Raw genomic sequence first — 15861 nt, 5'->3', positions numbered from 1 at the left:
GACCCAGACTCAGTGATGCCAAGCCAACAGCATCCTGGATAAAGGAAGAGCAAGCTGTATCTTTCCCCTCTGTTAATCTTCAAGTAAACTGTCCCACACCTGGGTATGAAGTGCCCTCAGATGCTGATTTGAGATACTGGTGGTCCCAGACCATATTCTCAGTTCACTCAAAGTCTGAACAAGAGGAAGAATGACATGGGAAGAACCACTGATGAGTTTCCCTGATTATTGCTTCAACTCTGTCACACAAGGATAAAGCTTTCATCTCCCATCCCTGGGGAGGAAGCAAATTCAGCTTGTCCACGTGCTCAAAAATCTACCAGGGTAAGGCTAAGTGTACCACCCGCAATCAATCACAGAAGAGAAGAGATTGCTCACCATTCCAGAAAAGCTGCATCTCTGAGGAGTTGAGTTAGTGTTATACCTCATGAGACCACCTGGCTTGGAGGAGCTATGGGTGAAGGGAGCCCATGTAAGACACAAAGCTGAATTCATTGAGAAGTCATTAATGAAGTTCACTATAACAGCTTCCTGAAGGGGCAGATTTTCAAACCTTTGCACTGCAGCAAGCATTTGATGGCGTATGAAACACTGAAGCCATAAGGCCTCGGGTGCCATGTTTTGGACTGCATGACCAGTTCTCAAAGCTCATTGCCTTAGCAGCTCGGATCAGGCTGCAATACTCCATTCCCGCTGAAGGTAGAGGCTGTGGAAACCCCATTATTGGTTAGACAAAGACTTGTCAGGGATGATCTATATTTACTTGGTTCTGCCTCAGCACACGAGGCTGGATTTGATGACCCATTCAGTTCCCTTCCAGCCCTATATTTCTATGACTCTAAGGCGGGGCTCTGACTGCATTCGAGAATGCCTAGGATGAACACTACTCTGCTGTGCAGCCCAGCACAACTTTACAAATACAGGTCTTCAAATGAACCAACAGAAACATTCTGCACAAACACGAGAAGCTGTGTAGCACCAGGCACAGCAGTAGATGGGTTGAGCAGTTAGCTGTCTTGAGTGCTGAAAGCAGACGCGCTCAGGAATCCTCAGCTATGCCACTAATAGGGAATGAAACATTGTCAAAGGTGTGTGTGGTGGGGTGTGCGCCTGGGGCTGATAGGCCAATTATGGTATCTGGCTGCACCTGGAGGGAGAGCCAGGCTTAACAGAACATGAAGCCCAGCTGGGCAGGAGCAGACTGGTTAGTAGAAAGCCAGGAAGTTGAGAGCAGAAGGGGGTTGGACTGTGCGATGGAGGATTCTCTAACCCCACATGAAGTCACTCCGGAAACTGAAGAAGAGTCTATTAGAGAAGAAGAATGGATACAAGGTGGGAAAACAAAAAGAGTAGAAGCAGAATCAGGTGATGATGATATCAGCTAAAAAGCAAAGCTGAGGAAGGAAATAAACCAAAATGCGATACTTGTAAGATCCCTAGCCAAAGAAATAAGATTAGGAGATGCGAACCCTGTGAAAGTAGCTAACTGGATTTAAAAAGCATAGGGGCTACTGTAAGAGCTAGTCTGAGAGATGGTGATCTTTTAGTTGAATGTAAAAACAAAGAGCAAGCTGATAAACTGCTAAACCCTGAAATGCTAGGGAAAGTTAAACAAAGTTGTCACCTACCAAAGTATTTGACTGAAATAAAGGGGAGAATATATGGAGTGCCATGAGAGCTGACCAATGAAGAGAGAGGCTACATTTTAATCATGGATATTTTTAGTAAAAATCGTGAACAGGTCATGGGCAGTAAACAAAAATTGACAGCCTGTGACCTGTCCATGACTTGTGCTATATACCCCTAACTAAAACTTGGGAGGGAGGCCACAGATGCTCGGGGTTGGGGGGGAAGGGTGGTCTGGGGCACCACAGATGCTGGGGGCGGTGGCCCGGGACCTCCACTGGTGCTGGGAAGGGGGGCCAGGAGCAGCATGTGGCCTGGGACCCCCACTGGTGCAGGGAGGGTAGGGTTGGCAGGCTCCCTATCTGGCTCTGACCAGCATGTCCCTGCAGCTCCTAGGAGGAGGGTCAGCCAGAGGGGTTCCATGTGCTGCTCCCGCCACAAGTGCCGGCTCCGCAGCTCACATTGGCCAGGAACCACAGCCAATGGTAGCTGCAGGGGCAGTGCCTATGGGCGGGGGCAGTGCATGGAGCCCCCTGGCCCCTCTGACTAGGAGATGCAGGTACTTGCCGGTGGGAGCCGGGGAGCGCCCCCTACCCCCACCAGGTAAGCACTGCCCTGCGTGCCAACCCCCTGTGTGAGCCCCCTCCCTCACACCCAAATTGCTGCTGCTGCTACTAGCTCAGGGGCTGCCAGGTGTGGGCAGACCCTGAGCCAGCACTGCCCGCTGCACAAGGCACGGAGATCAAGGAAGTCATGAGAGAGCTGCAGCCTTAGTTATGAGATAACAAAAGCATAGAAGAGAAAGTGTTAGTAAGTAAGTGACTAATTAGTAAACAAGGAGAAGAAAGTAAGCCATCAACAGCTGCACTGATTACATTTAAGAGTTATTGCTACCTGAGAAAGTAACACTAGGGTTTCAGATCTTCCAAACCAAGTTATATACCCCCCCCCCCCCGCCCTTTACGGCGTCATAAGTGCCAACAGTATGGGCATGTAGCCGCTGTTTGTAAAGGGAAAACAAGATGTGGTAAATATGGGGAAGGACATTCCTATGAAAATTGTATAGGACAGAGGTCAAATGTTGTAACTGCAGTGGTAATAACATTCAGGCATATAGAAGCTGTACTGTGGCAAGGCAAGCTAAAGAGATACAAAAAGGCAAAAATTGTTAACCTACCTTATGCAGAAGCTGTAAGGAGACTTTCAAAGCATCAGGTGGAGAAGGAAGAGAGAGTCAGCACAGGAAAAGGGGAACGGCAGACACAACCTCATTCTATAAAGAATATGATAAACACTGAAGAAGGAAAAGGCAATGATATACTAATAATGAAGAAAGAAAAAAAGGTTTTTTTGCATTTATGATAGAAGTGATAAATTGTACATCACAAACTGGGGAAAAAATAAAACAATGAAAATTATAGCAAGAGCAATGGAAAAATACTTGTATGTTAGCAACTTGTCAATGGACCTTATTCATGAAGCTTAGAATGAAATTAGTGGTGAAATATGACAAGTATGGGGATCTCAATCTTTTGTTGGAATGCGCACAGTCTAATAGCACATGGTCAAGAACTAGAAAAAATATCCTGGAAATGAAAGCTAAACCGTATGTTGTGTGTATCCAGGAAACATGGTTGGTTGAAAAGCTTACATTTAAAATTCCAAGGTATATTGCCTTTAAGCAAGGCCAAAAACTAGGAAAAGGAGGAGGCATTTGTACTTTCATTAAGGAAAGATTAAGCTACATAACAGTAGAGAATGAAGAAGTAAGCCTAGAATATAATGCTATTGAGATCCCAATGCAGAAGATATTTCCTTAAGGATTTATATCTATAACCCATGCGGGAAATTAGAAAGTTTGGAGCTACAAGAAATAGTGAAGAATACTAAAAGACCATGTACTATATGCTGTGATCTAAATAGGCGTAATAAATTGTGGGGAAGTAAGACAACTGATAAAATGGTGCATGGTTAGAAAAGTTCACAGACGAAAACAATCTAGTGGTTTTCAGCTTTGGCACCCCAACTAGATTTAATGCAGCAGATGGTAGTTTTTCCTGCTTAGACTTGGGAATTATAACAGCAGATATTGCAAGTAAATGCAACTAGGAAAATATATAAGGAAGACAGAACTGGGAGTGATCATTTCCCCATACCTTGCCCTTGAAAAGTAATAAGTAAGGTTGAAGGTAATGGAAAATTACCCACCTGGAATTTAAAAAAAGCTAACTGGGAGCTATTTACAAGCAAATGTACTGAATTTGTGAATAATCAATGTGTGAGTAATGACATAGAACATTTCTGTGATAATGTGATAAAGGGATTAATAGTAGCAGTTACTGTAGCAAAACCTAGGACATTGAAGTACCCCAAAACTAAAAACTCACTTCCATGGTGGAATGAGGAATGCAAAATGTCAGATAAAGAAAGAAACAGTCTATACAAAAGCAAAAAATACAATGAATAGTGAAGATCTAATGAAGTCTGGGTAATATGATGGAGAAAATGATGAATGAAAGATTGGTTGCCTATTTGGAAAACATTGGAATTATACATAAGGAGCAGAGTGGTGTTAGGAGGGGAAGATACACCATTGATCACATTGCTAAATTAGAAAATGAAAATACAAAAATGTATGAAGCACAAGGGTTTCATAACAGTTGTCTTTCTAGATATTGAAAAGGCATATGACATACTATGGAGGGAAGGCTTATTGTACAAAGTAGGTGCACTAGGGATAAAGGGAAGAATGTCTAGGTGGATTAGAGACATTTTTTGAGCAAAAGGACCACGCAGGTCAGAGTTGGGAAAGTTATGCTGAAGATATATAATATTAAAAATGGTACTCCACAGGGAAGTGTTATCAGCCCAACCCTATTTAATATGATAGATAATCTCTCAAAACAAGTAAGTGCTGGAGTACATGTCATTCTACTTGCAGATGACTGTGCTCTGAGCGTTAGGAGCAGGAATATTGAGGAGGCAGAAAACGGAATCAAGAAAGAGTAATGAGAGACCTCAGACTGGGGAAAGGCATGGGCTTTCAAGTTCTCCATCGCTAAAACCAAAAGATTTATCTTTACAAAAAGGAAAGTTACAAAGGACTGTAAACTGTATCAGTATGGAGAACAACTAGTTAAAAGATTCAAATTCTTAGGAGTAATAAATGATACTAAATTACTCTGGAAAAATCATATAAGTTATGTTACAGATAAATGCACAGGAAGGATTAACCTGCTTAAAAATCTTGAGGGGACTAACCTGGGGGGTGGATAAGGAAACACTGCTGATGGTGTCCAGAGACTTAATCAGACCAGTTTTTGAACAGGGCTGCCAAAACTTCAGGTCAGCAGCAAAATCTGAACTTCAAAAATTAGATTTAATATAAGATCAGGCACTACGAATTATAACACCTATATATGTGCTACAGATAGCGTCTAGTGAAAAGTCAGGTACACTACAAATGAAACTACTGGACCTAACTCGCTTGGCCAAAGTTAATGGGAAATGCAACAATGAAAGTACCAAACAAATTTATGAAAATTTCTGGGAACTCAATAGGAGAACAATAGCACATGGCATTAGAACTCCACATACCCTTGAAGTTCAAGTGCAGCTGCAGGAGTTGAAAGCCATGGAAAAGCTGAATGAAATCACATCTTTCAGTCAGGGTAAAATTAGTTATGGATGGAAAGTTGCATTTCCAAACATTGATTTAGATTTATTTTTCTAAACTTAAGACTAAAAAAGAGGCAGTAGGTATTAAAAATGAAGTATACCAATCCATAGATGAAAAGTGGAGTTGGTCTTGTCAAATATATACAGATGGGTCCAGAACAGAAAACACAGGAAGAGTAAGGAGGGCATATTGTGTATCAAAATTGGGAATTAGTACATCTAAAAGAATACTTGACTATGTAGCTGTCATGACAGCCGAACTATTAGCCATAATGCTAGCATTAAACTGGATCTGGAATGTGTGGCCAGCAACAGCGGTCATTTTTTCAGGTTCAGTCTTATGGTGATTAAAAACAGGTGTCACGGTATGCAGAAGTGATATGTCTAATAAGAGGGTTAGTACAGATGGGGATACATGTATCATTAACTTGGATCCCAGGGGGATAACAGGGAATGAAATGGTGGACAAAGCAGCTAAAAATGCTTTGGAAGAAGTGGAAGGATTGACATAGAAATATCCTGGAGTAAACAGGAATTCAAAAGCCTAGTAACGTACAAAAAAATGTAAATGAGGAATGGCAAAAAATTTGGATTAATGAAAAAAGAGGAAGAAGATTTTCTGAATTGTGCCCTAGAGTGGACAATTCTGACAAGTGTCAGGGCCTCGATAGGACTAATAACGTACTTTTGTTTGGCATACTAACTGGCCCTGGGGGCGTAAACAAAAATATTTTTCGACTAAAAGGACACAAAGACGGACTATATGATTTCTGTAAAGTGGAAGAAACAATTGATCACCTTTCGTGTGTATGTCAGGGCTTTGATAAAGAAAGAAAAGCTTTTTGAGGCATTCAAATGTCTTAAGTTTAAAAAAATTACATTAGTAAAAACATCAGGGAAATGGAGTATTATTAAAAAGGTGCTGGGACATTACCTGAAAGACACAGGGTAGAGTGAGAGGATCTAAACGGCTGTGTACTGAGGAATTAGAGTTGGTGACAGCTATAGACTATTCAGTCAAGCCTGCTTTGCCACTAAAATAAGAAAGAGAAAAGAAGATGACTGCTGTAAGAGAATCTGCAGTCACTCACTAGGAGCACAGAAGTGGGGAGGAGAAAACCCAAGAGGAAGAATAAGACTTGGGATCCTAGCCCTGGAAAAAGGGTCAACCACACAGGAATTGTGGGGCAAGACAGCCTGAGGGGGCTGAGTAGAAAGAAGCCCAGGGAAACAGAAGCAAGGAGAAGGACTGAGCAGACATTTGCTGCTCATTATAGGGTCCCTGGACTGGAACCCGGTGTTGAGGCAGGTCTGGGTTCCCCTACCAGACACTGGGAAGTGGCACAGGATTGTTGGAAATGCCAACCAGACAGCTGATCAGGAAGAACTTTGTTACCCCAGAAGGGGAGACCACATATTGACCTGGCCAGAAGGCTGAGTCATGAAGGGGGAGCACCCCAAGTCATGGAGAGAGAGAGAGAGAGAGAGGGGTCACAGAGTGAGTAACCAAGGCTGCCAGACTGGGTGAGGGCTGAGCGCCCGATGTAGTCCCAAAGAGGCGCCACCTGCGGTGAGTGCATCCCTTCACAGTGCTACTCGCAACTTATAACATTTGAAACCATGTCTGCCGTGGGGGGCAGGATAAGATTTTTTTTTTTTTTGCAGTGAAATGCACCTTATGCTGTTGTGCCATTCATAAAGACACCAAATAATCAAAGACCCCCGCAGTGTCCGTATTGACAGTAGGCAGTGGTGTTGTAGCTGTGGTTGTCCTAGGATATTAGAGAGACAAGGTGAATGAGGTAACATCTTGTACTGGAGCAACTTCCGTTGGTGAGAGAGACAAGCTTTCAAGCTACACAGAGCTCTGCTTCCAGTATGGCTGAAGCGGTGTCGCTTGAAAGCTCATCTCTCTCACCAACAGCAGTTGGTCCAATACTAGATATTGCCTCACCCACTTTGACTCTGTGTATGGACAGTCCCAGTTTGAAAGCTCAAATCTTGTTGCTTTTTCAAGGTTTCACATTTTCACTGAAAAAAGTCCTGGCGTTCATCCTCAGTTCTGAAATGTTGCAAGAACTTTAAAGGTTGTGTCCTCCCACCAGTTAGCAATCGAATGCACACACTGTACTGTTTTCCCATCAACTCAGCCAGACATCAGAGCTGTGAGTGGATTTCTGAGCCATCCCTTGCACTTTGGGATGCAGACAACAGGGTAGAGCCTCAACTGTTGTAAACTTGGTGCAGCTCCATCCAAGTCTCTGAAGTAACACCGAGTTGAAGATCTCACCGAGTGAGTTGAAGATCTGGCCCATATATATTTATATTTTTTAATTGGGCTCATACTGTTTTATAGAAAGTAAATCCGGACACACGTACAGGTCAGAGTTTAATATTGGTATATAAACTTGGTTAGCATCCTTTCGTCTACAAGAGACGGTGTGAATTGCAGCCTATGATGTAGATGGTTTGCAACGTCTCATGTGACTGAATGGTCCACTCCAAGATTTACATCTAAACAGAGGCCTAAGCTTTCAAAAGTAACTGGTGACTTTGGGCATTCACCCAGTTTTCAAAGAGTGCGGAGCACCTGCTCTCTGAAAATGAGCCTCTCTTGGGTGTCCCACATTGTGCACCCCAAATCACTAGTCCTTTTTGAAAGTTCAGGCCAGAGTCCCTAGCAGATCGGAGTGCCCACACAGCCTACACTAGGCTACACTAAACCACCACCAACAGGCAGTCACTGTTTACTCTTCGATGCCCTTAGAAGGGGGACAGCCCACTAGCCATTTTTTAAGATAATTTTTAAATTTATTGGATGGGGGGAGGGGGGTAAGAGATTTTACATTTTGCATGCGTGCCAACAGCCCCCAAGTTCTTATCTGATCCTGCCTCACCCCCTAGGTGTAGGCCCCTACCACTTCAGGATTGCCCTCTATTGTGCAGAGAGAGAGAGAGAGCACACTGCAGCTGTGAAATGCGTTTTATCCAGCAAGACGGCCTTTAAATTCTACCTTTCAGTTTTCCCTCCACGGAGCTCTACGGGGAGGGGAAGGAAGCGAAGCATACCCCTGTGAGGAGCAGCAGCAGCCCACTTGGCTGACTCACAGAGACTAGATGTAAATTAGGGTGGCTGAAAACTTTTGACTTCCTGCAGTGACAGGAAAAATCATAATAAGCAAAGCTTGCACTGGGCAGCGGCTGCATCCACTCAGAACAATCCTCTTCTGAACATATGTAACCCTTTTGCCCGTCAGAGTTGGCAGCAACAAGGGCCGGGTTCAGTATCTAGGGGTTCCATTCCAATAACACAATGCAAAACCGGCTCGAGCCCCCACCCAGTGACCCGGGACAAATATATACCACCCCCGCTGGGCGCCTTTAAGAAGCGATCCTTCCCCTCTTGCAAGCACGGGGGGGTTAAGGGGCACCTTACGTGGTCCAAAGCCGATTGCCCCACGTCTCCATGGGGCTCCGCTCCACTCCACCAGCCGTCCCATGAATTGCTCCTCTCTGCCAGCTGCGCCCCATGAGCTGCTCCAGCCATCCCACAAACTGCTCCGCTCCACCAGCCGCTCTACTCTGCCAGCCGTCCCACGAGCTGCTCTGCTCCAAGAGCCGCTCTGCTCTGCTCGCCGTCCCGCAATCTGCTCCGCAATATATCTTCAGGCTCCTCCACTACTTAACACAACACTCAGTGATTTCAGCTCTTAGTAAGTTTAGCTCTTTTGTGATTTCAGCTTGTAGTAGGGAAGCCTCAGTGCTGGTACACCATTGGCCCAAAGTGAATTCAGCTCAGCAGCCTGTAACTAGACTCCTAATAGAATCAAAATTAGCTCTGATATTCCACAGTGGAAAGACGAGAAAGTGCAATTAGCATGTAAGACCCTCACCAAGTGGCCCATACCAGCAAGTATTAATACCTGTCCCCAGACTCTCTCCATTCACTGAGTTTTGGAACCCATGTCCCTTGCCTAGAGAGTGCTACTTAGTTGATGGCGAGTCCCTCCATAATAACAAAAGGCTAAGTACAGTTCCACTGTCCTTGATTCCCATAATCAGGATAATAATTTATCCTTCCTGCCCCAATAACAGAGAAACTGGGGATCCCACAGCAGCCAAAGTGACCATTTGGGCAGCTATGGGCTTATGCTGGGCAGGGTGGGGGTGGGTGTGCCTATGCAAATGAGATCAGCCCCTGAAATTCTTTTCCACAACTTGCCACAACTCACCACCAGATGTCAGGGTGGAGTTCATCCTGACTGCTTACATATGCAACACAGTTCACCAGCCAAGTACTAGAGAGCTTTCACTGGGGTGAATCAATCAAACCCGCTAACTGCAAAGCAGCTGATACCTGCAATAAGTGCATATTGCCCTGGAATGGAAGAATACATCTCAAAAGAACCACCATTTTAATCAAAGAGGGACATGCTATCAGGGGGTGGGGTGTCATACTGGGATCAGAACTAAGCAGTCCTGAAATTCTAATTCCAGCTCAGACACACACTGTTCTTATAGCTTCAAGCAAGTCACTCACCTTCTCTTCTTCAATTTCCCCCTCTGTAAAATGGGGCAGTAACACTTACTTGCTTACCTCTGAAATGTACCATGAGGAATAATGCAAGGTGCTTTGAACACGTGAAATACTGAGCCCCCACACAATGAGGCACCAATCCTGATCAGGACTTCTGGGAGTTGCTGTAAAACAAGTAATAATAAAAGTGCTAGTCTTCAAAACTTAGCAGAAAAGTCACTATAATTCAGTTGAAACCCTGTTGGGAGAAGTAGTTTCTGATTGAGACATCTAACGAGAATAACTATAATTTCCCAGGTCAACCAGTTCTCTCCTTAAAATGGGGTAAGATGGTTCATGGAGATGATAGAATATTTCTCAGCATGTTCTTTAGAAAGGCTTTCAATGCTAATTGCAGGCACATTCCGTCTGTTCTTGCTGTTTTTTTGCCATGACTGTGGTTACACACAAGTCTCTGATGAATAACTGAACATTAGATCAGCTGGCCCTGCACATCTCTCTGAACATTAGAGGGCCATTATCTTTGTGTTTCTAACTGGGAATGTGTTTAGGGACTGTCAAGTTTGAAAAGGAGCTTTGCTTTACTATGAAAAATCGATACAGCAATGACAAAGAGATATTGCCAGTATGAAAGCTGCTTGATACAATGAGAGGTCTGCCAGGGCTGGAAGGGACACACAAAAGTTTAGCTTATATCTATGTACAAAAACACTGAACTTTCCCAAAGGAAGAAGAGAACCGACAGACTTTGCAGCTCATTGCCTATGATGGCAAGAAGGAATGGAGGCAGCTATACATCCTTAGTTGGGGAGGTATGAGGCAGGGTGCCATGCAGACCCAATGGACACAGCTATACAGATATCCTAAGCGCACAAGTATCACCCACAGTGGGGATCAGGCAGTGCTCATAGAGCATCAGTGATGTGTGTTGTATATGACTCTCACGCTGAAATCAATAAACAAGATGCTTCCCTTGCTGAGCGCCTGGGTTTGTAGGCATGGTTTTGTGGGCACAGATATCAAAGCAGGGAAGACATCAAAACACAGCAATTAGCCACACAGCATGCTTTTAGGGAGCGGCTCATGGAAGGTTCACCCAGACCAATTCCCCTGAGTTCCATGCAGCTCAGCTACACGAATGCAGACATCAGCAATCACCCAGGGCCTTGCATACTCTGCACCTTCATGGCAGTACATTTTGCCACAGAACAGTGGACAGTGAGAGTCTTGATACAGTTTGGTTCTAGTCAGAGGAATGTTTATTGATTTCCAATTTTTGCATTTAGACTTAAAAACAAAGTAGTTTCTTTTCTGATATCACTCAGGAGAATGAGATGTGTGCCCTGGACATGACTCTTCAGGGATGACCTAGACAACATGAAGAGGAATTATTTATTCATTTCATAGTGGTGTCTTCCTGTTCTTGGAAGGCACCTCACATGTTAGGCACTACTGCAGATAAATAATAAGCAAGCAGCAGCAAGGAGCTGACCTCATACTTCTGGCCCAGACCAAGCTCACATTGGCTTCAAGTGGAGCTTTGAAAATGTGTAAAGCAGACACTGGAAGCTGTGAGTTTTGCCTCCATCTTTCACTTAGTGCTCTTGATGGGCCACTCAACTTAAAAATCCTGTATTGTAAACAGGAGTGTTTACCCACGTTACAAAAATAACACTTCAGGCAATTAGAAATAAAATTATAAAATGTTATTTCACATGTGATTACTTCAAGTCTTTATTTTCTTTCTGCACTTCTCAGACTCTGGATAGTGAAGATCGTGGTCTGCTTCACTGCCACAACCATAAGGTTTCAAACATTGCCGGGGAGCGTTTGTTTAAAAAACTGTTTTCATTAGACTTTTTGAAATCATGTGGGCACATTTCCATTGGTCTTTGGTTTTAATAGATATGATAATCTGCACTTATGCAGGATCTTTCATCATGCAAGAGTCTAGCAGCTCTCATGAGTAGCAATACTTATTGGGTGGTAGATCTGAGGAACAGCCAACTCACTTGCCCCGGAGAGAGTAGATGTCTCTAAAGATTCAAGTTGTTTTTTTTAATAAAGCAACACATTACTTGATTAAAATCTAGTTATGTGATCTGGGGTCACACAGGACTTCACAGGTAGCAGCTATATTGTATGCTGTCAGTATGTTGACTTCACTGTGGTAGCGTGAAGTTCTATAACCATTCTGAGGCAGCCATCAGCAGTCAGCTTGCGGATGTCTGGCAAACCCCACGGTAGAGGACAGCTGTGCTCCACCAAGCTGTATGTTACAGTAGCCCATGTGGAATACAGACACGTGGAATTTTCACCTAGGCTCAAGGGTCTCAGGCTTAGGGTGACCACCTTTTCAAAAGGCAAAACCAGGACACATGCAGGGGCCCCGTCCCCTGCCCCTCCTCTTTCCCTGAGGCCCCACCCCCTGGCCATGCCAGAAGCCGGTGCTAGGCCTGTCCCTCTCTTCCTTCTGGTGGCTATGTCCCCAGCTTTCCCTCTTGGTCCATCTGCTGCTGTGATTTTAGCCCCGTCTCACACTGAGAACGAGCAAAGGGGAAAGAAGTTCACAATAACTGGGGGGGCAAGAACCTCCTAACACAGATTCCAGAAAACAACCCCAGGCCAGCTGTGGAAATAGGGTAGGCAAGTAGTAAGAGGCTTTATATCCAACAGGGAGCTTTCAGATTATTCTGGAGGATAGATACAGGGAGTAGACTTGAACACATGCAAATGAAATCTGGGCTTTCTATCGGCTGATATATTTTATAGCAGGCTTCTATGCTGTGCCCTGGCTAGGGCAAGTTCTTATACTCCTTACAAGACCAGCCCAGGCCACCTGAAGGCAATATGGGTAACGGGATCAATGGAAAGGATAACAGAAAGCAAATGGCAAGGAGTGTTATTTAAAAGGAAGAAGATATTTCTTACTAGTGTTGTCCTGCCCCATCTGTATCCTTTTTCTCAGATGAGTCTCCAATGCCTCTGGAACTGCTGGTTTATGCAGTAGTGCCAATGGGATTATGTTACTTGTTTGCAAAGGGAAGCAGCAAAATCACCCCTTACAAAGTAGTCAAATTAACAAACTGAAATTACTGAAGTAAATAGCGAAAGACCAAACAATCCAGCTGAAAGAGCAGCTTCTTAGTCAAAGAACTAGTAAATAAGTTTAGTAAAGCTTTGAATTCTTTTCGACCACGAAGCAGGTTCTGCATTTATAACATTGTCATTAAAATACCAAGAAATCTGTTATAAATTAAGAGCATCATCCTAGGAAGGGAATTACAGACCTTGATTAGAGCTCTGCTATGCTGTAAAGTGCTATTTTTTATTCCTCTCTTCAATTGGTCAGCTTTACCTGGTATGCATTAAATAGATCAATAGTAGTACGCTGAAGCAGTGCTAAGGAGAAAACAGAAAACGGGTGACCACATCCTGTCCCTAGTGGTCACTACTGCCAGGGCTTGCTACACCAGTCCACACTGCGGCATGGAGGAACTAAGGGCTGAATTAACAATGGACACAGTTTGTAACTTTGACTCCGTGCTTTGGAATTTGTACTAGAGCCTTGGGACAAGAGGACAGCTGCTGAAATCCTTTGTTTTCATTTTGATTTAAAAAGGAAGGACATTCTCAGGGTAACATGACACCCGAGGAGGGGTGGGGCTAGAAGCCAGACACTCCTGACTTTTACTCCCAGGTCTGACAGACACTGTGGTCCTGGGCAACTCATTAAATCTGTCTGCATCAGGTTCCTCCATCCTCTGTAAAATGGGGAGAACACTCATTGGGATGGGTGGGGAGGGATCAGTCAGCATTTGTAAAATACTTTAAAGTTGAACAACACTATGATTATAAAAATACTATGATGGTATGAATAGTAACCTGTAGCTTGCTCCTCCTCCTCCACCGCAGGTTACACACAACATCAGTGCTACTCAGACTATAATCTACCAGTTGGGTACAATAAACCAGAGTCTACACTGTAGTCATGATCAGCGAGTGCAAGTTCTGATCCATCCTCAAGCTACGCAGGATTGTACCAAGTACCCCTAGTAAAACACTAATGGTGCAAACTATTTGGACCCTCTGCAGAACGCAGACGTACAAGATTTTATGTTTATCTGAAAAAGATGAAAAGAATCTGAAAATGGATACTTGGCATTTCTACATCACAGAAGCAGCTTTATTTATTTTTCAAATAAATCCCGATTTTCTCCAAGCTGACATTTGGCAATTATTACAATCTACTGAGTGGAGAAAATGAGGAATATTGTATGGAAACAAAACCAACCTCAACAATAGCAGCATTGCTGCTCTCTCATCTATATGCTAGTCACTCACATTAGGGGCCAGATGTTTGGATGTGGGAGTTTCATTCAAAGAAAGAATGATTTAAGGGAAGCCCAAAGCCAACAACTGCCCCTCCCCCCAGTCTGTCAGCACTTCTTGCACCAATCAGGCAGACTTTAGCACACGCTGCTCTCCCCTCTGAGCAGGAGTTCAATTCACAGGGCCAACCCTAAGGGAGCAGTCTCACTACTGCAAACACAGGGAAGCAGTAAGCTCACTTCTGCAGCTCCCTGCTTGCCCAGAAAATGAGAAATTGGGACCCACCAACTCCCACCCTGCCAAGCCCAAAAGGAAGGAGATTATTATTGCCTCAGGCACTTCAAAGCTGTTGGCTTTGCTGTGTCATAACTAGGCATCTTCTACATTGTAAGACATGGCTGCTCTAGGCTTTTCAGGGCTTAGTGACAAGACAGATCAGCAGGAAGTTGTCCATTTTCCTGTCCCTCCTCTCACTACATCCATTTGCCATATTCTGCTTGTGATCTCTACTCAGTGTTGGTGACCATCACCACTCATCTATCCCTAATGCTCTGCAGCTGCTGGAGAACTGCCTATCAAGTCAAGGGGTGGAAAAGCAACTCAGCTTTCCAACCCAAGCAGGGGAGGGCAGGTGGGGAAGTAGATTTCCTTCCATGGCCTTGGGTTCTGGTGTCAGATTAGAGAGAGACATGGAAGTGGAAATGGCACTCCTGTGCTGCAAAGGCCCCACGCAATCACCGGTTTAAGCCCAGCACCAGTAGCAATTGGTTAACTTCACATTTACTGTTGGTTAAAGCTGCCAGAAGGTTGACTCCATGAGCAAAAATTACTTATCAGTTATAGAATGCAATAAAATGTTTGTTATGTTCTTGGGGTGCCCCTTCCCCTATAACCAGGTGGGCAGCTCTGTCTCAGAATAATGCTGTGCCCAGTTTCCCCACACTGTGCCGCTGATAGCAACAAGGCTCTACTCTATTCTAGGGCCAGGTATTCTAAATTCAGGGCCACATCCAGGGGGCGCTGCAGAAGCGATGTGGGGAGTTACTAGATGTGGCACAAAACTTGTGTACAAGTTTTGCAAGAAAATTAAGCATAAGTGATAAAAATGGAACCACAACATAAAACCTACCTCCATGTGTCATAAGAACATAAGAACGGCCATACTGGGTCAGCCCAAAGGTCCATCCAGCCCAGTATCCTGTCTACTCACAGTGGCTAATGCCAATTAAATTCAAGCCAACACCTGAGACGAGCTACTTGACTATTTAATTGGTGACCTACAGAGCAAGGGAGAATATCTAAAACCTTCAGTGAAAGATGCAGTTTATTCAATAGCATGGACTGGGTCATTGCAAGAAACAGCTAAACCTCTTCTGTGAGGAAACCCTGTATGTGACTCAGCAGATTTTTGGCCACCTCTGAAAGATGCCACCCTGTTTAGCTGTAGAAGCCTTGGAGGTTTCCATCCCATTTTTATCCTCAGCTTCCAACAGAGATCTGAAGGTAGTGAAGAAAATGCACTACAATTGCCCATCATTCAAGAGACAAGATTGTTTCTCCAATTCAGCCTATGAAACATCTCCTTAGCTAGACAGGCCCATCCATTACCACTTCCCAAATATATTTAAAGCTTTGAACCTTCTTTAGAGTTATAGATTTTGAAACTTCCTGATTATGATTTCTGATAT

The sequence above is a fragment of the Lepidochelys kempii genome, chromosome 2, assembly GCF_965140285.1.
Source record: "Lepidochelys kempii isolate rLepKem1 chromosome 2, rLepKem1.hap1, whole genome shotgun sequence".
NCBI classification, from domain to species: domain Eukaryota; kingdom Metazoa; phylum Chordata; order Testudines; family Cheloniidae; genus Lepidochelys; species Lepidochelys kempii.
This window is presented reverse-complemented; position numbering follows the sequence as displayed.